Source organism: Parasteatoda tepidariorum, chromosome 2 (assembly GCF_982258835.1).
Source record: "Parasteatoda tepidariorum strain Cologne lab strain chromosome 2, Ptep-v5.0, whole genome shotgun sequence".
Classification (NCBI taxonomy): Eukaryota; Metazoa; Arthropoda; class Arachnida; order Araneae; family Theridiidae; genus Parasteatoda; species Parasteatoda tepidariorum.
In genome coordinates, this window is record NC_141756.1 from 56425134 (window position 1) to 56447257 (window position 22124).

General features: G+C 29.2%; 2 long non-coding RNA genes across 5 annotated transcripts; one reads left to right on the forward strand and one right to left on the reverse strand.

Annotated features, from left to right (window-relative positions):
- Positions 1–1382: 1382 nt before the first annotated feature.
- Positions 1383–7570, reverse strand: LOC147815778 (uncharacterized). Of its 3 annotated transcripts, none has more exons than XR_015431383.1 (3): positions 7512–7570; positions 5369–5460; positions 1383–1539 (listed from the first exon to the last, which is right to left on the reverse strand). It is a non-coding gene; the product is annotated as an uncharacterized LOC147815778 (long non-coding RNA). The 3 variants fall into 3 exon arrangements; XR_015431382.1 differs by having other exon boundaries at positions 7392–7520; XR_015431384.1 differs by lacking the exon at positions 7512–7570 and adding an exon at positions 7212–7498.
- A 6580-nt stretch (positions 7571–14150) lies between these two features.
- On the forward strand, positions 14151–20314 carry LOC147815779 (uncharacterized). 2 transcript variants are annotated; one of them, XR_015431386.1, is made up of 4 exons: positions 14151–14576; positions 18535–18675; positions 18794–18890; positions 20180–20314. It is a non-coding gene; the product is annotated as an uncharacterized LOC147815779 (long non-coding RNA). The 2 variants fall into 2 exon arrangements; XR_015431385.1 differs by lacking the exon at positions 14151–14576 and adding an exon at positions 15164–15605.
- The last annotated feature ends 1810 nt before the right edge of the window (positions 20315–22124 follow it).

The window sequence follows — 22124 nt, forward strand, 5'->3', positions numbered from 1 at the left end:
ATGAACAAAACCACCATGGTATGATGGTATTTTCCGATAGTCCAACAAATAAATCCATCAAGAACCAACATGGTTTGATGGTAGTTTTTGATAGCCCAACCTAAAAATTAATCAGGAACCAACATATGTTGTTGGTCTCAACTTATATTCCATCAAAAACCATCTTAATTCCTGATGGTACCAACAAGACTGACCATCACCTCATATTAGGAATTGGAACAAATTTATGTTGGGCCAACATAGACAAAACCAACATAGTTTGATGGTGTTTTTCAATGGTCCAACAAAAAATCCATTAAGAACCAACATAGTTTGATGGTATTTTTTGATGGTCCAACAAAAAAATTTATCAGGAACCAACATATTTTGATGGAATTTTTCAATGGTCCAACAAAAAAAAAATCCATCAAAAACCAACATGGTGTGATGGTATTTTTTGATGGTCCAACAAAAAAATTTATCAGGAACCAACATATTTTGCTGGTATTTTTCAATAATCCAACAAAAAAATCCATCAAAAACCAACATGGTTTGATGGTATTTTTTGATGGTCCAACACAAAAAATAATCAGGTACCAACATATTTTATTGGTTTCCAACTTACATTCCATCAAAAACCAGCTTAATTTCTGCTGCCACCATCAAGACTGACCATCACCCCATGTTAGAAAACCTACGTGTATTGATGGTTTCCAACTTAATGTCACAAAAAAAAACCATTTTATTCTTTGGTACCATCAATATAGACCATCACTTCATATTAGAATTTGGAACAACCTATATTGAACAAATATGAGCTAATCCAACTTTGCTTCATGGTTTAACAAAACACAAATGAACGAATTCCAACAACAATCATACTAATTCTTGATTACATCGTTAAGACTAGCCATTACCCATATTTCAGCTTGTTTGTTGGTACATAAAAAACCAATATATATTGCTGTTTTCATTATGGTGAACCACTAAGTATATCGTAAACAAAATTGGCTGGTTACAACCATAACTTTTCGCCGCAATCCATGTATTTTTAAATAAGCATGATTGGAACATCTTTACGTTAGTCCAATTTACATTTGAAAATAATATATAATAAAAATTTTTTGTATGGAATACTATGTCAATATCGGCTATGATTATGTAGAAGTTTCCTTATAATATTGAAATTAAATTAAGCAAAATTAAAGCTTAAGACTGTAATCATTTGGTGTTACAGAAAGTTTTTTCCTACATTTAAAAAAAGATAGCATTCCATAATTTATTTTTAATTTAACATTAAGATTGAAGAGGAAAAAAAATTTCCTATAGTTTATAAGTACAATTTACAAAAAATATATAATAGATTTCAAAAAATAGAATTTTGATAAATAAAGACAAACATGTAATTTGAAAACATTTATTTAAATTCATTTATACATTTATACTTTTAATAATTTTTTTTTTACACACATAATCTACAAAAGTATTTGACATACATAAATGTTGAATTTCAATATACAATATTGATGAACTTTGTTCCCATAAATTCTCGAATTATAACTGCAAAATAAAAAAATCAAATTAAAACACATTAGATAAACAAATGACAGTAGCTGTTTGCTTATTTTTATGCTGAAAATAATAACAGGTCTGCCAGCTTATACGCATTTTAAAAAATATTTTATACAGTGGTGGACACTTAAAAATCAAAGCTTTAAAAAATTTTGTTAAATTTGCCAACAGCCTTAAAACAAAAGACCTAGAACAAAATCTCATTGCATATGAACGAATTTATGAGTATTGGCATTGAAAATTGGCTAAAATAAATAGAAAATAATATCCTAAAACAAAAATTTATGTAGCACTAGAATAAATATTTGAAAAAAAAGCATAGAAAGTTGACAGTCCTGTAATAATAATGAAAACATATAAAATAAATATAGTCCTGGGAGAAAATATTGCATAATTTTTAACACTAGAAAAACTGAACATTGCTGTATACCTTAAAAAGACTGAGGGGGTTAGTGATTAGACATCCAAAATCTTAATATAATTATTTAATAAAAATATATTATAGGCTTGATCATTGAAATTCTGTAGTATTTCATTCTAATTAGTTAATGAAAATATTTGATTAAACTAAACACTGTATTTTTAACATGTTTCTATATTGCTAAGGCATGAATGATTAAATAAGCACTTAAATTGGAACAATTTATGGAAGGTCAGAAATACTCAGCACTTTCAGTAAGTTAGTGTTTGAATGAACAAGTACAGCATCTCTTTAATTTTTTTTCAATCCTAACTTATTGGAAATTCTCTCCTAAAACCAAAAGTAAAATTTTTTTCTTTTGCCAAATGTTTACTTATTTAGTTATTAAACATTTTAACTCAAAAAAGGCCTCTGTAAGTAATGCAATCAAAAACGATCCCTGATTCGTTATGAGGCCACATGTGCTGCCTCCATCTGCTAAGGCTATTTTAGTTTTGATATCACTTACATCATACCATTCTAACACCTTTTTGCTGAACTAAAAAATCTTAAATATTCAGAACTAGAAAATTTTGTCAACTATTAACAATGTTTCAGTGGGTACCATTGAATTTTAACATTATAAAAATACATTATATCAAACCCACATTTTCATTCAGCTACATAAGGGCAAAATTTATAATACAGATAGTTATTGACCATGTGAAATAGTAGGATTTAATCACAAAAAATCAAATGAAAGCTAGAATGTATTGGGTTTCATAGCACAGCTATTGCAAATGAATGGCAGATGGACAAGTGTGGTATAATAAAATTATGTTTACGGAAAGTATACATGTTTTTTGCGTAAAAAAAAACTTTACAAATCGTACAAGTAAAGTAATAAAATGTTTTTTGGGAGTTTCAAGGAATTCTGAATGCATGAAGAATTAAATTATAAAAAAAAAAAGAGATTGTAATTGTCTATTATAGAGAAACCAAAAAAAAAAAAAAAAAGAGAAAGGGGTTAATTTGGCTTCTTTTGTCTTTCTAGTGTTAAATTTATCAGGGAAAATTGTTTTAAGGCAAAGAAGCTCTCTTATTCAAAAATAAATAAATAAAATTACTATAAAATAAATTATACATTAACTATTCTTCAATAAATATTAGAAATTAGGAAAAATTATTTTCGATGGATAAAAATAAAATATTTCATTGATTAATAAGAGAAAAAAAGACATCTAATTTTGGTTCAACCAAATATTTGCTTTGTTATATAATATTTAAGCTTTTACAACTGTGTAAACCTTTAAATATTTTATACTTGTAAGCAATTGAAAACTATAATAAAAATAAACTAAATAATGAAGAATTTAAATGTAGTACCTTGTTACAGTTTATTGGAATGTGTTTTAAAGAATAAAAAATTAATAATATAAAAATTTGAAGTCAATTTTCCTATTTTAAATAAGATAGAAATTTAACAGACGAAATATAATCTTAAAACCCATTTCTTAAAAGTTGTTGAATATATGAAAATAATAGGTATAATTATTGCTATTGCTTGGAAGAAAGTTAAAGATTAAACATTAATAAATTACAATTCTACATCTGTTTAATAAAACTGTTGCCCTGCATTAAAATGCCATATACAGTGAAACCTCCGGGAAAGATCACCTCTATGTAGCGATCTCTATTTACAACCACTTTAGGGAGGCAAGGTATTTTTTCCATGGACTTTAGCAGAGACCATAAAAACCTCTCCCAGCAATTGGGCGAAATCTCTGCACAAGATGAGGAAAAGGTCAAATAAGGAAACACAATAAAATATCAAAATAAATAAGTAGTTTAAAATGTATTCTAAATATTTGCTTGGTTTTTATTTAAAGAATTATTTCTGATGATCTCTCAGATATCTACAACTTCATGTTGTAGTCAAATTGCACTAAAGACGATAATTTAGTAATCAGAGTTGAATGATTTATTTTTGATTAATCAGTAATTTTTGTTGGATAACTTTTAGTTATTTTAAGTACATAAAAAAAGTTAATTGGAAAAAACTCAGCATCTCAAACAAACAAATCCCTTCTCATCTTTTACAGCTGATTTTTATGAAGAAAAAAAAATTAAATGCTAACTTAAAAACATAATTTTTTTATTTATTTAAAATAACTATACCATACATAGTTGGTACATTTCGTTTCACACATAATTATATTAGAAGGGATAATTTCTATTAACGTAAAATTTTATTAACCCATCCAGTTTTCACGACATCAACACAAGGAACATTTCAATACCAAGAGAATGACAGTCTATAATTAAAATTGTTTGCGAAAAATCACGTAACTTTGAGTCGATAAAGGTAACACCACTAAGAACGACCAACCTCCATTCCCAAGTCCATTTTACCGAGGAATAGAGAATGGTCTCTCCTGAGAGGTTTTCATTATATAATTGTGTCCATTATGTGAGATGCAATTCTTACTAAGTTTGTTAATTTTTGCAAGATTAAATTTCTAACAAATTATGAAGTCTTAGAAATACAAATTCTTAAGTCCAGAACAGTAAGCCGGAAAAATGACTTCAATGCTCCAAAAATTATTAGTAATAAAATAATAAGGTTGTCCTAAACGAAGACTCTAACAAAAATGCAAACGATCAGTTAACTATATACAAAATATTCAACTAATTATCTGGTGACAAAATTGTCACTACATTCGACTTTTTCAAGAAAATTTTAAAAGACAAAATAAGTAAAAAAAACTAAAAGCAGTGGTAGTGACAACAGTAAGAAAAAATAGGACACATTAAAAATATATATTTCAAAAAGAAATGTCAAGCGTTTAACTCAGATTACAATTTCTTTAACAGAATTTTCTTTTTGTTTCTAATGCTACAAAAAATGCACAACATTTTTTTAAAAATCTTATTTTAAAAATCATTTCGAATACTGAGAAACAAAAACATAATAATTCATTTCTAATAAATCATTAGAAATGAAATGAGGCTTCAGTAATGCTACAGCTTTGGCCCGAACCACTATGTGACTGTGATTTGCAATTTTTTGAAAATTTTCCAAATAACAACTCTTAATGCTATGCAAAAACTCAAATTAATACTTATGTCAGATATCGAAATTCTGACTCACAAGTACGATGGCGACAAGAAAATTGGAAACCTTATTTTTAAACAAAGTGCTTTCCAGGATCTTTTATATTTTAGAAAGTTTCGAGTTTGATATTTTTAGATACACAGAAATCACTCCAGATTATGAAATAAAAATAGTTATGAAATAAAAGTTAGACATTATAAAAAGAAGTTTACACATTTAATTGAAGAAAAATTAAAAAAACTTCTTAATTCTAACTAAATTTTAAAATGAAAATGATTATTTTTTGCACTAACAAAACTTACCCATCCTCTCAAACAGATGAATGGAAACGAAATCCTAATGATCAACAGATTCTACGTTCAAATGTTCCTTTTAACTCATCCAAAGTAATGAACTGAAAAAGAAAGTCAATTAATAGTAAAAAATAAATAGCATTTTGTTGCCCTAAATAGGAAATACCTTGTTTAGAATGGAATGAACATTTTAAAAGAAATATTTATGTTTACAACAATTTTCAGCAAATTACGCTCGTATAAGGATAATAAAATGGTAATAAATAATCTTAAAATTGTAGTAAATTTTCAGTCACTTTACAGAATATAAACAAAAATGTGAATATGGGTATCACTATCAGAACATTTGTCCTTCATACAATTGATAAAATAGCAGGAGTGAATTTAAAGTAGTTTAATTGTTAGATACTTTATGTTTAACTGCTTTACATAATATAGATGTGTGCATTGTGGATAACAAAAAAGCTCACATCAAACTATCAAAAAATATTGGGAAAACAGAAGATCATAACAATAAAATGAAAGAAAAACAAAATTGCTTATTAATGTATAGAGCATCACTAGTGTTGTAGGATACCAGTCTTAAAATTTAGTCTCAAAAGTTACGTGCTCAGCGACTTAATTCTAAGATTCGGGACACAAAGCCTTATTGCAACACTTTGGGCTACCTAAACCCCTTTCGAATCTCAATCTCAGAAGAGATTATCTCGTGAGATTCAGTCAGACGCATAAACATATGTCTTTCCATGCGACAGAGGTTCAGGATTTTGGAACTTTGCCATATGCACCGAGTGTTTGCGTACAGCAATTGCATTCGCTTCTGAGTGACGATCTTACACCAGAGACTAAATTCAAAAGACTTTCAACGGCATTAATCACAATTATTTTATCCATCATTTTCTATGTTACAAATATCTTTAAGTTAACATCAATAAAAAATTTATTTATTTTAATTCCCACTGTTTATGTTAAAGACCAATGGACTGTCTAGGTTTTTCTGAGAGGTACCTGTTTCGTGAAAATTTAGACATAATTAGTGAAAATTAAAAATTATATTAAAAAATCAACACAAAAATATAGATTTATCATTTCGTATGAGACACAAAAATAAAATTTTAAGAAAAAGTATTTTGTGAAACTACCGTTTTTAAGTTGAATTGTTGTAGGTACCCCTAAACGGTAATAAATTTGGCTTGGACAGACCTCTGAAGACAGATAATTTTATCAATGTTTAATTATTATTTATTTTAAACAATGAATCAATTGTTTTCAAAATTGAATCTGAATAAATTAGGGAATAGATAGCGGTTAGCCCAGAAGCAAAAAGTGCCTAAAACTGTGACGTACGTTGCAGAACAAACGAAGTCCTGCAGAACAATTTGTATCTTGAATGAGTGACAGCGAAAAAGTAGCAAATCAAGAATGTTTGCCTTAGTTTAAAAATAATGTAGAGTATCTGTGTAAGATCCTGTATTTTAATAAATGAAAATATAGTATTTTAACTTAAAGCTGACTCTTTTTCGCTGTGAAATGCTTGCAGAACATTTGTATAAATTAATAAGTCCTGTTGCAGAACATTTGAAAATATTCTGCTTCTGGGGCGGTTAGATAGAATCTGAATAGATACCGGTTTATTTTTATGAAAAGGGGTTGATTTATTGGTATCAAAGTTCAGGCAGAGAGCCTTCAAAAAACGATTAGGGAGAATACTGATGGTAGATGAAATAATAATAGAATTTATGATTTGTCCCCAGCCAATTTATAGCTCGAGTTCCACATAATTTTTTAATAAATAAACATTGCGCTTTTACACAAGGAGGTAAAGAATAAAAATAAATGGATATTTCCGTACCATGATCTGTGGAAGTATAATCGCCAAGTCTTGAAATTTCCGGGCAGTGTCCCGAGAGAAACAAAAAAAAAAACATCACTGAAAAGGACCAACTCGAAAGGTATAACTCATAGCCATCCCCGGGCAAACATCTACGTGTTATTTTTAAAAACATTAACAACTTTAAAATCTACTTGGTACCTTGGCAATTGCAGTTGGTACGACAGATCACTATACGGAACTATCCCCTATAAATTATCTAGAAGAAAAGGTACTGAAAATATAATAATTAAAAGAATAAATAATTTTATAAAAACTTACGTGATTGCACCGGCACGAGGGAGAACAGTCAACAAACAATAAGAAGGTGAGCTGATATTTTGCTGCTCGCCCCAAACGTAAAATTTGAAAAGAACACTTAAGTACCATTCACACTGCACTCCTGATTGCGATTGACACAGGGTCGAATGTATAGAAGCAACAAGAAAAGGTCCCGCAGTGGACTGATAGTTAAGACACGGTTCCCAGCAGATCACCGAAGTCAAGCATCACTGGCTGCGGTCAGTGTGCGGGTGGGTGACCACTTGGATCAGTCTGCGTAGGGACCGAGGGTGTGCGGTATTGGTCCTCGTTAAACTGTACTACCGTAAAGTGCTCGACTTCGCGCGCACGTCGTCGGGCTACCGAAGCGGGGGTGCCATCCCTTCCGCAGAGGATCAAAATTGTGATGGCATGTCTTCGGATCATCCTCCGGGATGTTTCCAAGACCGTCGCCAATAGCCCATTGTGCAGCTCTAGTGCGACGTAAAGTAACAACAACAACAAGAAAAGCTAAAGAAACATGCACACCGAGCGAATGCTATTTAATATATGAAGCAAGAATGCAAAACTTTTTGTGAGAAATTAAAGCATACTCTGGAATTTTAACAAAGCAATATAAGGTGTTTTTTTTTAAATTCATTTTCTATTAAAATATCTTTCGGGGTTCGATCCTTGACTCAGCCAAGACCCTCCGAGAGTACATGCCATGTACAATCTCGTAAAATTGGAGGAATCGAAAGTCTTGTATTCGGTCTCTTAGCTATACCATGGGTACAGGGATATAGAGAAAATTTATAATCTGAAAATCCTATCATTAGATCGAAAGTTATTCAGAGTTATGATTTTGTGTGTTTACATCACCAACAAAATACTTAAATAATAAATTTAATAAGTATTTTTTAAGTTTTTACCCACTCCTTTGCAACTTTAAAATTCAATATATTAATCATTGCAATTACTAAATATTATTTCATTTGTATAATAGTTCGGGATAGCCTAGTTCACAAGGTGCTGGACTCACGTTCGTGAGAACGGGAATTCGAATCCATCCGTCGAAGACTCCCCGTGTAATAAATGGTGACAGTTGAAAGTTAAATCTGTTGGGTCACAAAGTTCACCATGATCTCATAACAGATTAAATCTCTGGGGAGGGGGGGTACTGGAATGGAGATTGATCGCTCTCTGGTTCAGGTCAAAATTAGGATCCGTGAATGAATGATTGGATTTATGAATAGGTTCCACCATATAAATGGGTGTGATGTATGGGTGTGGCAGAAGTTAAATTCTAGGCCCTAGATTGTGTGACTGGAAAACAAGTACAATCACACAACCCTTACTTTAATGACCTACGACAACCAAAGCAATATATATAATAATTTTTATTTATTATAATAGTCAATTTCCACGCCGTTGTAAAATATTACTAGAATATGCACGATTTAAGAAAAAGTACAAATAAAGGCTTTTGTTCCTCTCATTTAATCTATCACTCGTTTACTTAAATCCACGAATCGTTCTAATTTCTGTGAATACGCATAATTTTTTGTAAATTGAAGATCTACCTCAATGTTATTATATTTCATAACTATTTATTTTTAACCTTAAATAGAACTTTTATACAAATTGCAGAATTTCCAAAAAAATTTTATCTTATTTAAATCCTCTAAATTTAATTATTCCTGATATGTTGCTTTACTGTTTTGTATTTTTTAAAAACGCCATAATGTTATTAATTGCAATAACCCCATGTTAAATAATTTAAATCACAAGTCTTAACCTTTCAGTAACCAGACAATGCTGAAGTAGTGCACGTGTACATAAAAATTTAATCTATCACTAGTGTACCTATATGAATGAATCTTTCTTAACTTAATCCTGACATGTAGCTTTATTATTTTCTGCATTTAAACCTCACCTTTACGATATTAATTGCAGTTACTATCAATTTTTAACCTTTAGCAACATATTACTACATTTTTAGCATTTAAAAGTACAATTTTCAACCCCATTGTTAAGTATCATAAGAATATGTTCGACTATACCGTACGTGTGAATAAAACTTAAATCTTTTTTAAATTAATTAATCCTGATATATAGCCTCCTTGATTTGTGTTTCTAAAATTCACCATAATGTTTTGAATTGCAATTACCATTTATTTTAAACCATGCTCATAATTTAATCTCGCAGTCGTATACCCATATGAATAAATCTTTTTTGATCATATTAATACTAATATGTACCCTTATTGTTTTTCTGAATTTAAATTTACCTTATAGATATTAATTGCAGTTAATATAAATTTCAAACCCTTAACAACATATTACTACGATTTTGCTATTAAAATTACAACTTTCAACCCTATCGTGAAGTTTCATAAAAATATGTTCGACTATACCGCACGTGTGAATAAAAACTTTATCTTCTTTGAATCTCTGTTAATTTAATTAATCCTGATATGTAGCCTTCTTGTTTGGTGTTTTTAATATTCTCCATAATGTTATGAATTGCAATAACCATTTATTTTAAACCCTTCGTTATAATTTCACCACATGTTTGATCATTTAAACCACAACCTTTAAGCATTCAACAAAATGCCGCGAGACGATGCTCAAATACTACACGTGCTCATAATTTCTCAGTCGTGTACCCATATGAATGAATCTTTTTTAATCCCATCAATATTGATATGAAGCCTTATTATTTTCTGAATTTAAAATTCAAATTAATGTTATCAATTGCAGTTACTATTAATTTTTAACCTTTAACAACATATTACTACATTTTTTGCAATTAAAATCACAACTTCCTACCATATTGCAAAATATCACAAGACTATATTCGACTGTAACTCACGCGAATAAAAATTTTATCTTATTTAAATTTTTCTTAATTAAGTTAAACCCGACGTGTGCCTCATTGTTTTGTGTTTCTAAATGGCAATAACCATTTATTTTTTAACTTTCATAATAATACTTCCACCACATATTTAGTAATTTAAATAACAACTTTAAACCTTTCAGTAAAATGTCACACACAAAGCTCAAGCAGTTCACGTGCACATAAAAATTTTATGAATGAATATTTCTTAACTTTATTAGTCCTGATATAAGGCCTAATTGTTCTATATTTCTCAAATTCACCTTAATGAAAATATTTACAATAAATTTTTTTTCTCCCTTCTTTGTAATTTCACTTTATGTTTATTAATTAAAAGCTCGAGCGTAGTGTACGTATGCATAAGAATTTTATCTTATTTAATCGAGCATTTGGGTACTTAAATAAATTAATCTTTCTTAATTTTTTTAAAATCGTAATAAACAGTCTTATTGTTTTATTGCTATTATTTGCAATAACTACTTTTTACCAACAATTTCCATCATATTTCGATGGCTGTTGTTGGTTCATCATTAGTAAACATACCATGCTGGTTTACCATCATAAGGGAAATACAACATATTCCATCATAATATGATGGTTATTGTAGGGCCAACATTAATATACGTAACTTGTTGGTTGACCATCATAAATATAAAGCAACAATTTCCATCATATTTTGATGGCTCTTGTTGGTCCATCAATAATAAACGTAACATGTTGGTTGACCATCATAAAGGGAATACAACATATTCCATCTTAGTATGATGGTTATTGCTGGGGCATTGACATACATAACATGTTGGTTGACCATCATAAATATAAACCAACAATTTCCATCATATTTTGATGACTGTTGTTGGTCCATCAATAGTAAACATACCATGTTGGTTGACCATCATAAGGGGAATACAACATATTCCATCATAATATGATGGTTACTGTTGGTCCATGAAAAATCCAACATTACTTGATGGTTTACCATCATAGCAATACAGCAACATTTTCCATCTTGCTATGTTGGAATTTGTTGGTCCATCAAAAACCAACAAACCATGATGGAAATTGTTGTATGATGGTGCCCATCAACACATGTTGGACCATCAAGAATCTTGTTGAAACCAACATAAACCATCAAAATCCTTTGATGGTACCATCATAAATTTTGTCTTGGGTTCACATCAGAAATCTCTAGGGTATCATTTCCGGCCTTCTGTAAGGTGGATAATGAGTGGTAAATCTTCCGACTGTATTTCTAAAAGATACTGTTGCTGAATAGGCTGAATAAAGGTAGTATGTGCCAGCTACGATTGAGTGGCTCTTCTTTTCCTCAACCAGATCATTCCAGCTAATAGCCACTCGATTCTTTTAGAATTATCAGATCCCACAAGAACTATGCCCAGAAAGCATGTAACCTTACGACAACGTTGTGTTTTAACTTTATTTTCATTGTCACGAAAAGGTTTGCAGTAAAAACTTTTTTTCAATAAAGCAAAAATATTGCAATTTCTAACCTTTTTTCCTAAAAGGAAAACTAAATGATTTTTAAAGCTTTTTTAAAAAACATTGTTACTTAGGCTAAAAAATAAGCAAATGGCAAACCTTAATATTTTCATTTTTGTTCGTTGTCATGATAAGGTCAGCAGAAATATAAAGCTGAAACCTTTTTCCAAGGAAAGAAAATAAGGCAAATATTAACCTTTCCAGCGAAAATATTAATAAATAATTAGAAAATATTTTGCAAAAAACCTCATTTTAGGGAAAGCAAATAAACGAGTATAAGACCATGTTTTTGGATTGTTTTCTAAGGTCTGCGAAAGTATGCAGCGAAAACCTTTTTTTAAAGTTTTCTTGTAGTCACGGTTTAGATTTAAAAAGTTGGGAAAACATTTCTGTTGAGTCTGAATCATATCAAGTCAAGGGCTTTACCGTCTTCCTGTTATAACGAGAAATACTTTAGCAGTTTTCGAGTTTTGCTTTTTTAAGAAAATGTGAACACAACAAATAAAAGTTAACGTTAATTTTTCGAAACTTTTCATTCGAATAATCACATTAAAAATGAATAAAATTTAAAAAAATTTCATTTTGATCTTCAATATTTTTTTTCTTCAGAAATTTAAATTTTTTTAAAAAATTGTCTTTAGGGGTCCTATGCGTTGCGGTTCCTTTAAAATGCGTGGCCTATTCTCGTTTATTTTACCTCATTGCAGACCTAATTATGGTATAGCACTAAAATATCCGCACCAAGAGAATTTTATTTAAAATATTCGATACAAAAAATATACAAAAAATTCGCCCAACAGTCCCTTGTGAACTAGATGGTCCACGATTTGTGACTAACGGCGTGATGGTGACTATAAAATCAGCATCGCGCACCTTCCGTTTTTATTTCCACGATAAGCTGGTACCTGCTCTAAAGCTGGGTAGATTCAAAGCCTAGACCCATAGCTTTATTTCATCATATCTTAGGAGTGAATTTAAAAACTTTTTGCGCACAAAACTCACTATATAGTGTGCAAAATAAGAAACAGACCTCCCTGAATAAATTTTGATCTAATGACCGGATCTTCACGTTTTGTGACTCAATTTTAATGGTTCGAAGGGATGGCATAGGCTAATTAATGCAGACGATATTTTAACTTACGAAATCAGGCGCAAAATTTTACTTTCTCTGAATAAACATACCTTTTTTCAGACGCATTTAGATTTTGAACCCCCAAAATATAGTGGATTGCCGCAGTCTGGGGAATATGGTCCACATTGTTTGATCAGGAGAGCGATCCAAAGTTTGGATCCCTTAATTGTAATTTTACTTTTTGCGTCTTTCGCGATAGATCCAGATCTTTTTAAACAAGTTGAAAAATTTTGAACAGAATTTAAAAATTCGTTATTCTAAAGATAATTACACGCAAAAAATTATTTTTCGTAGGCATTTATTATTTTTTATTATGTTATTAAATAATAGCTGGAAAAATTTTGAATTGTAAGGCATACAACTTCTTATTAAATTTTAATGTAGGTAATTTTGCATGGCAAAACACAAAGTTGAGTTAAATCGGTTGAATTGTTCCTGCGTATATTTAAAATTCGATTTCTCAGAAACAATTTAACCGATTTTGCTCAAATTTTATATTCTGCCATGTAAAATTACCTATTTCTAAAGGATGTAAAAAAATACATACCTCATAATTTAAAATTTTTCCGACTATTACTTTATAAAATAATAATAAAAATATTTACTAAAATATACTTCTTCCATAACATAATGGATAAACGAATTTCATAATTGTGTGCAAATATTTTTCAATTCGCTTAAAAAGCTCTTGAAATATGGTGAAATACGCAAAAAGTAAAATTAACATTATGGGAATCAACTGTTGGACCGCGCTCCTGGCCAAACTATTTAGACCATATTTCCTTGATTGCGGCTAACCTCTAGATTTTGGGGGTCAGAAATCTAAATCAGTTGGAGAGAAAAAGAAATTATTTAGAGAAAGTACGATTTTTGTCTGATCTCGTAACTTAAAATATCGTCTGCACTAAGTAATAAGCATTTTTGAGGTTATAGTCCTAGAACGTGAAGATCTGATCATTAGATAAAAAGTTATTCAGGATGGTCCGTTAAATTTTTGCACACTGTATAAAATTTCAATAATATCAATTGCAGTTTTTGCGATCAATGTTATAAGGTTGAATTTTTCAACTCTATTTCATTTGGTAGAGTTAAAAATATATTAAGTGCATTAGTGGATGTATCTGTATATTTATAAATCTTATTTTTTATTCATATAGTGTTTTTATTTTTAGTACTTTATTTACAATTTAACCGTGAAATTAAAAAGTTATAAATGCTGATTATTTTATTTTTGAAGAATAAAATTTATTTATTTATAAAATTATATTCAAGAATTTCTTTTCTTTATCGAAAACAAAATAGCTAATTAAATTGTATTAGCATTTTTCTAATGTAATTAATGCTTGTAATCGTTTTTGATTTCTAGTAATTTATTTTTGTTCAATCATTATTTAGAATAAATTACAATTGTAATCGACATCTAATTCTGGACAGCGACTAGTTGAATTGTATATAACTAACTGATGGTCAGCCCCAGTCTACCAGCAGCGACAAAAAATGACGCAAGCGGCCAACTCATCCTGGTGTGAGAGATCCCTTTGACGTCGGGCTAACAGTAAGAGATTTCCTGAACGCAAATGTGGTGAAATTTTATCGAAACAAATTTTCATAAAAGCACAAGATGGTCTTAATACTTGACAAATGTATTCCATTATCTCCTAGATTGGGTTCAAAATTAAAAGGTTTCAGGCATGAAGAACTGTATTTAATATCATTTATATGAGGTGTAAATAAATAATTGCTTGAATGTTTAGTTTTGGTATTATTCAATTACAATCAAGTCTTGTAGATATGTTATTTGTACGTAGAGATTTTACATATAATTTTGAAATAAATTTGTCAAACTGACAATCAAACAATTTGCAACTACAGTAAAATGCTTTCTCTAAAAAGTTTATGAGTTAACAGGTACGTAAATGTTTAACCATTGCTGATAATTTGCATCAGTTTTTCAGAGTAAAAATTTTTTTTATATGCATTTTCAACAAAACACTGTTGAAAATAAAAAATTAGTATTAAAATGTAAAAGGAAGTGATATAAGAAAAAACACGTTTTTCTAAAGGAGGAGGGGAGGCTAAAAGTCAGCTTAATTAAATTTTACTCAAGTCGTTTAAAAAATCTGGTCTTCTAAATCTCTACTTTTCCTTTTAACGTCTTATTTGTATTAGCTAACAACTATATATCTAAAATACATAAAATGAAAACGGAAAAGCAATAAATAAACTTTGAAAAAAAGTTCTTTAAAAAACTAGAAAAACTTCTATTAGCCCTGCTGTACTGAAACTTTAAGGCAATACTTTATGTTCAAACTTCAAAATTCTCATTCGATTAAAAATAATAATAAAAAGAAAAAAGAAACAATCTCACTAAATTTAACATTAGAAAATTATTGTAAACCTGATTCCCCTCCATCCAATAATACTTACGTCATGCGCAACAAAGCACTAATATTACTGCTGGTGATCATTATCACTCTTGAAGTTTGCTTTCGCAATTAAAATTGAAATTGGAGTTTAAGTTTTATTGACATTCTGTTATATTGTTTCAAGTTAAAGATATTCGATTTTCTTTTCAACAAAAAAAGTAGGTACACCGTTTGATTGTATTTCATTTTCATTATTAAGTATTTAATTTACGTATTGTTATTTTTTTTAAGATTATCAATTAATATTACCATTTAACTTAGAAATCTAAAACTTAAATTTATGCTTGGGACGACACAACCTAAGGGACATTGATTATTATGCTCTCTTCTTAATTTCAATAAATTTTAAGTAAACACTGAAACTATAATTTAAATTTAACTATCAATATTTTAATTTATTACTCTTATTATTATTTGACATTAATTTTTTTTGGATGTACGCGTTGCCTGAAGATTCATGTAAATAGTTCCAGAGACATTGCAAAAAAAAAGCAAAAAGTACAATTTAAATAACTATTAAAAAATGAAATTAATACTAGCGTTAATTAAACTTGCATTAATATGAAAATATAGCTCAACTAATAAAAATTATATTTCCCAAATTGGAGATTTATTCATATTAAAATTTTTATGACGCTTCAGACTACTTATCAGGATTTTAAAATCCAAACTGTGTATTACTGTGTGTGTTTGAATCTGAGTTTTGCCAAACGTAGCATTTATAATGCTTTCTTCGCGCACTTTCGAGTTTATTTAAGGCTAGAAGATTGCAATTTAAATTTCGGTAACTTTCCAATTAGCTTAAGCTCATTAATTTCTAGACAGAATAATATGTGTTTTATTTGTTTTCTAACCACTATAAGTAGAATTTATTGCTTATAGGAATAATCTTCTATCGAAAATGTGACTTTTTTTCCTAGTAGCAGGAATGTTCAATTTAGAATTGGAACTCTGTGCTATATGTCAAAACATATTTTAATCGCTTTCTGTCCACTATTAGCACAATTTATTGCCACATTATTGGCTGATAGGAAGTCATCATAAATCGAAATGTTAACCCCTTCCTGACTAGCTAGTGCGCGAATTCAGACTAAACGTCTTATCGGGATGCATGCACACCGTCGCTTAAATTAATTACGTTTATTAAATGGGTATTTGGATTGTGTAACTAACAACTCAGAAACTTTTCGACCGATATTAATTAAAATAAAAAATTAATTATTAATTTTTTTTGCCAGAATTAGTTTTGGTTAAATGAATTTTATAATTTTGCGAAAAAAGTTTAGATTTATTTGAACGCGAAATACGCAAAGAATTAAATTGACATTAAAGGTTGACCCAAACTTTCGATCCCTCTCCTACCTAAACTATTGGAACCATATTTTTAATATTGTGACGACAACCAATTTAAAGGCAGGAATTGAAATCCTACTAAAAGGAGGCATGTTTTTTCAACGAAACACTTTTTTATTGTTGTCTGGTTTTATAATTTAAAATGTAGTCTACAATAATAAATTAGCATATTTAAGATAAGGCCCTTGAACCAAGTTTGGGTCACGGTTTAGAACAGCGGTTTCCAACTGGCGGCCCGGGGGCCGCATCCGGCCCGCGAAGCCTTTTTTCGTGGCCCGCGAACTAAAATATATTAGTTGTTATTTTTTTTTGTGGGAAATTTTCGTACAAAATCTGTATGGGTTTAGAATACTTTTCTCGTTAACAAAAACCTAATTTCTTCGTTTCAATGAAATTTTACATACCAGCGGTGCAAAAATATTTATTTCTCAGGTTTTGCATTCAAGAAAATATTTATTCAAATACAAAAATAATCGTGAATGTTGCTCTTTTTTATTTATTTATTTATTCATTTTTTTTATTTTATTTATTTATTTATTTTTTTTTTTTGTATTTTGTGAATATAATTTAGCATGTATGTATCAGAAATTTTCTCGAAGAAATTCTCCGTTTTAACTTTTTGAAACCACTCAATTTCGGCGAAAATATTTACGCACACATTTATAAATTTTAAATTTAAAATGCAAATATCTATTATCAGGTGATTGCAGTAGACAAACCTCAATTTTCTCATTGAACATTTTGTGTGCTACTGTATAAGTTTTATGTCTTAACAACTTGATATCTGTTGCACATCAATTGTTTAATACATAGCTGCACATTAAAGTTATTGTAGCCCGAATAATTTAATATGCAGTTTGATATTTTTAAAAATCTACTTCTTATTTTAATTTGTAATTCAATAGTTTTGTTTTGTACAGCTTGGTAAAAATCTGACAGAAATATTTAATGTTCCTTCAAACATAAAAGAGTCCTGTATAAAATTTTGATAAAGTTGCGGCCCGCCATTTGTGTTTTTAATTGTGGCCCCCGGCCTCATCTAAGTTGGAAACCCCTGGTTTAGAACAACAGATTTATTATTTTAGGGAACTACCCTTTTTAATCCTGTTTTAAGTGGTTCATAATAATACTCTGTTATTATAAACCACTAATCATTACCGTGTAATAAAATACTCAGTCAGGAGCAGTTTCTGCGATCATTAGTAAAATACCACGGATAACCCCAACTGTATCTAAGTATTAGATAGTATTGAATTTGTCTGTAATCTGCAATTTAATGCCCTGTTTTCATATTCATTTAAATACATTAAAATTTTATTTGACCATCTGATTCTGAAAAATTGTCAATTGTTTCCTGTATTTTTGAAGAAAAAACAAAATTTTAAAATAAAACGAGATTTAACGTTATATTTCTACGCTAATTATCTGGTACAATGTTGAATTTTTTTCTAAAATTAAAAAAGTGTCAAAGATTTTCTTTTTTGTAAATTGAAGGGCAATTCTTGAGTCCTCTGCCCAACGCTATTCACTTAAGTAATTTTGTTTGAAAAATTGCTTGTTTTTCTATATCAATTAAGTACTTTAAAAATTTTCTTAATCCGACTGAGCGTTTCACATTTTTGTAATTTCGTACGGAAATTTCTACTCAATACACAACTTTTTCATTGAACAAGAAAAAAAAAATTGGATTTCCATCAGAAAATGAAAGAATTAAAAATGTTTTATATTTTTTAGAAAGATTTCATGTTTAGAAAGATGCCATGGTAAAGACTGTATGGCCTTTGTGGCAAATCTTCTTAGAAGGTTAATAACAGATGAGGTGGCCATCTGCTACAGTTTAACTGGAAAAGACTGACATTTACAAGATGATTAGAGGTAACTAATAATATATATATATATATATATATATATATATATATATATATATATATATATATACACAGAAGAATTATAAAATTTCATTCGCATTTATTCATTTATTCACTTTTTTTAGATGTTTGCATCCAGTCTTTTGATACATTTAAAGAAAACTATTTTAAAGAAGCCTTAAGTGACTGGCTTTCACAAGCCAAATTTAGAAAAAGGAGAAGGTATGTTTTATTTTGTTTTTAAAATATTATTGAGCAGATAAATTTAATAGTACATTAATATATAATTTTAGTTCATTAATATATATTTTTCTTTATATATAAAAAGAAACTTGTAGTTGATATTTTAAATTATTGGCAATTATAAATTATGAAAAAAAAAATGAAGAGTTTTATTTGTGTAAAATCTTTTTGTAGTGACGTTTAAAAATATATACTTTTAAGAAATTTTTTTTCATTGTTAATAATTCATTAATGGTAATAAAAATACCTGCTATTATTTATGTGTGATATTACATTTAAATTAATATAAAAATTCCAATAACAGTTAAATGATAATCTTATAAAAATATTTGAAAATCTTAAATTTACTGTAAAATGAAATCCGATCAAAATTTTAAAAATTACTCTATGAATTTAGCGAATTCATGTGGAAATTTACAATCAAACTAAATTCTGTAGCTCTGAAATGCTTACAAGTAGGCACGCAAACAAACTCAGGAGTAGACTTATTATTTTATTGTATATGGACAGGATGCGCGAATACTTTTATTTATTTTTATTGATTAGTTTCATGTTTAAATTATTAACGGAGTCACAGTATAACTTCATAGACAGATTCTGGTGCAATTGTTTTTTTTCCTCGTATTTCACTAAAAAAATCTGTTAAAAAAGATTTTTGTAGTTTTCCTATAGATATTTCTATAAAAAAATTACCTTTTTTTTTTCAAATTACAAAAAAAAAAAATTTACTGTAAAATGTTTTGATCTGAATTATTATGTATATTTATTTGGTTTGTTCAAAGTCTTTACTCTTCGACGACTAAAAACTTTGATATCGAAATAACAACAAACATTATATTCAACAAGTTCAGCTCAAGCCAGAGAGCAACGAAACCTGTTTTCCACAACCCTTTACAATGATCAACACACATAATGGACATGAAGTTCTCTCGCTTCTCATGAGATGACAAGACAACCACAATTCTAATTTCTATGGTAAACACCATCTCTTGATCCACAATCAAAATAAAAATTTTAGATATCAACTGTACAGACTTTTACCGAACTGTGTATGATCTGATATGCAGGAAGAAAAAATCTTATTTACAAAGATTTTTTTAACAGTTTTTGTTTCAAAAAAATTCATTTACTATTTTTTTTCCCAGTAGCACGAAGAAATTTTCTACTAATCAGAGATCTTCTATAATATGATTAATACAGGGTTTCTGTTTGTTTTTACAGTGTAGTTTCAATTCCACTGATGTAAATTTTCCCATTTTATTTTTCAGGGAAACGAGAGCTGGAATAACCTCAGTTGCTGAATGTTCTGAATGTTTGACAACTTCATTTTTTATTTTTGCTTCGACATATTTTTTATTTTTATATTGATGTGTAATTTTTTATTTGATACAACAATTATTTATAGAATAAATATTTGTTTAAAAATCTATTTATTGCTATTGTATTTTCTACATTTGAAATCCAATTGTTTTTGAGAAATTTTTAACCTATTTGAGCTACAAAATATAAAAACTGGCTTTTATTTTCTATAGATAATATTTTAAGAAGTGTCCCATTTATCTAGACAAAAAAAAATGCTTTTCCATAATATCAAAGAAAATAATATTAATGCCAGTTGTTAGCACTATGAATTAAATGTTTAAATTTTGTTTTATCCTGTTATATACTTAAAAATTAAGGTAATTTTTCTGTGTGTCCAATTTATTGATTTAAAATATAAGCGTTGCAAAAAAAAAAAATTCGAATATTTTTAACATTCTTATTTTGTTGAACAAAAATTTGAACTATTTTAGCATTTAAATCTTAATTTTTATCATTTTTAATGACTTCCTGGTTATTATCAATTTTAACAGGAACTTTAAAATAAAAATCAGTATTAAAGAAGTGAGTTTAAAATTTAAATATAAAAACAATATTTATAAACTTCATGAACAAGGAAATTTCTTATACGTAGGGAAATATACAAACATTCTTTTTTAGCTCAAAGAAGAAATATTTGGAATTTTTTCGCTCAGTTCTTACAGCAAAGTAAGTTAGACTGATTAAAAATGACTATTTCCCCCAAAATAATCAAGCAAAATTGATGGAAAGGAGAATTTACCTCGGACTGAGAAGCTATAAGAAGAAAAATATAAAACAAATAATAAAACGCGCTGTCATACAATCGTGGGAGAGATGACATCACGTTCAGAATGACGTTTTAGCTGACGTACACTAGCAATAGTATTAAATTGCATTGTCAATGAAAATCTCATGACAAGGTAGATTTTAGCTGAGCATACGAAACGCTGCAAACGAAAACCTTATAATTACGTAGATTTAAGATGATTTTCATCTTAGAACTAGCTTTATTCAAGGTTTTTTTCCCGCTTGAAAACCTTAAGACAACCTCGTTTTATGGTTGTTATGTAGAAGGTTTTTTTCCAAGGTTTTGGATTAGGGTAATGTGCGTAGAATAGAGCAGATTGTCGCAGACCTCGTTTTAAGGTTAGAGGGTTTACATGTAAACCGTATAAAAACCCTTTTAAGGTTTACATGAAAAGGTTTTTGTTGGGTGAAAAAAACCTTATATTGCTATCTGGGATGGTACCTATCTCCAATTTGGAACGATGTTTATCTTCAGGATTTTTCAAAAACGCAGATGGATATTCTCTCTGGAGCCTCTTACAACAGCTCTCACGAACCTTTTGAAATTATCATAATCACTTTCGTAAGTGGATGCTGTCAATTAGATCTAAATCAATTGTGTCACAATTTAATGTTGGAGCAACTTTACGCAAAAAATGGGCAGTGGTCAAAGGTTTTAGTTCTTCAGGATCCTCAGGTGTGTAAGTTAGAGGTCTTTGCTTTATGGTACTTTCGCAGTCAGCCAACATTGAAAGCATCTCTACGTAATTGAGACTTTGTCTACATTTTTCTTTAAACGTTCCTTTAGCACTCTATTGAAACACTCCCACTATCCACCAAGATGCACTTAAAGGGTCAAAATTCAACTTAATTTGTCGTGCTGCACAGTTGGTTTGAACAGCTTCCCAGTCCACATTTTACAGTGTTCTTGATTTACCCAGAAAATTTGTTCCTTGGACTGTATAAATGACATTGCATCTGCCTCTAGTAGCGATGAATCTTCGCAATGCTTGAGTAAAGGCATCAGTTGACAAACACGTGAACAGCTCAAGATGCTCAGCAAGATACACAGCACAGGTAAACAAT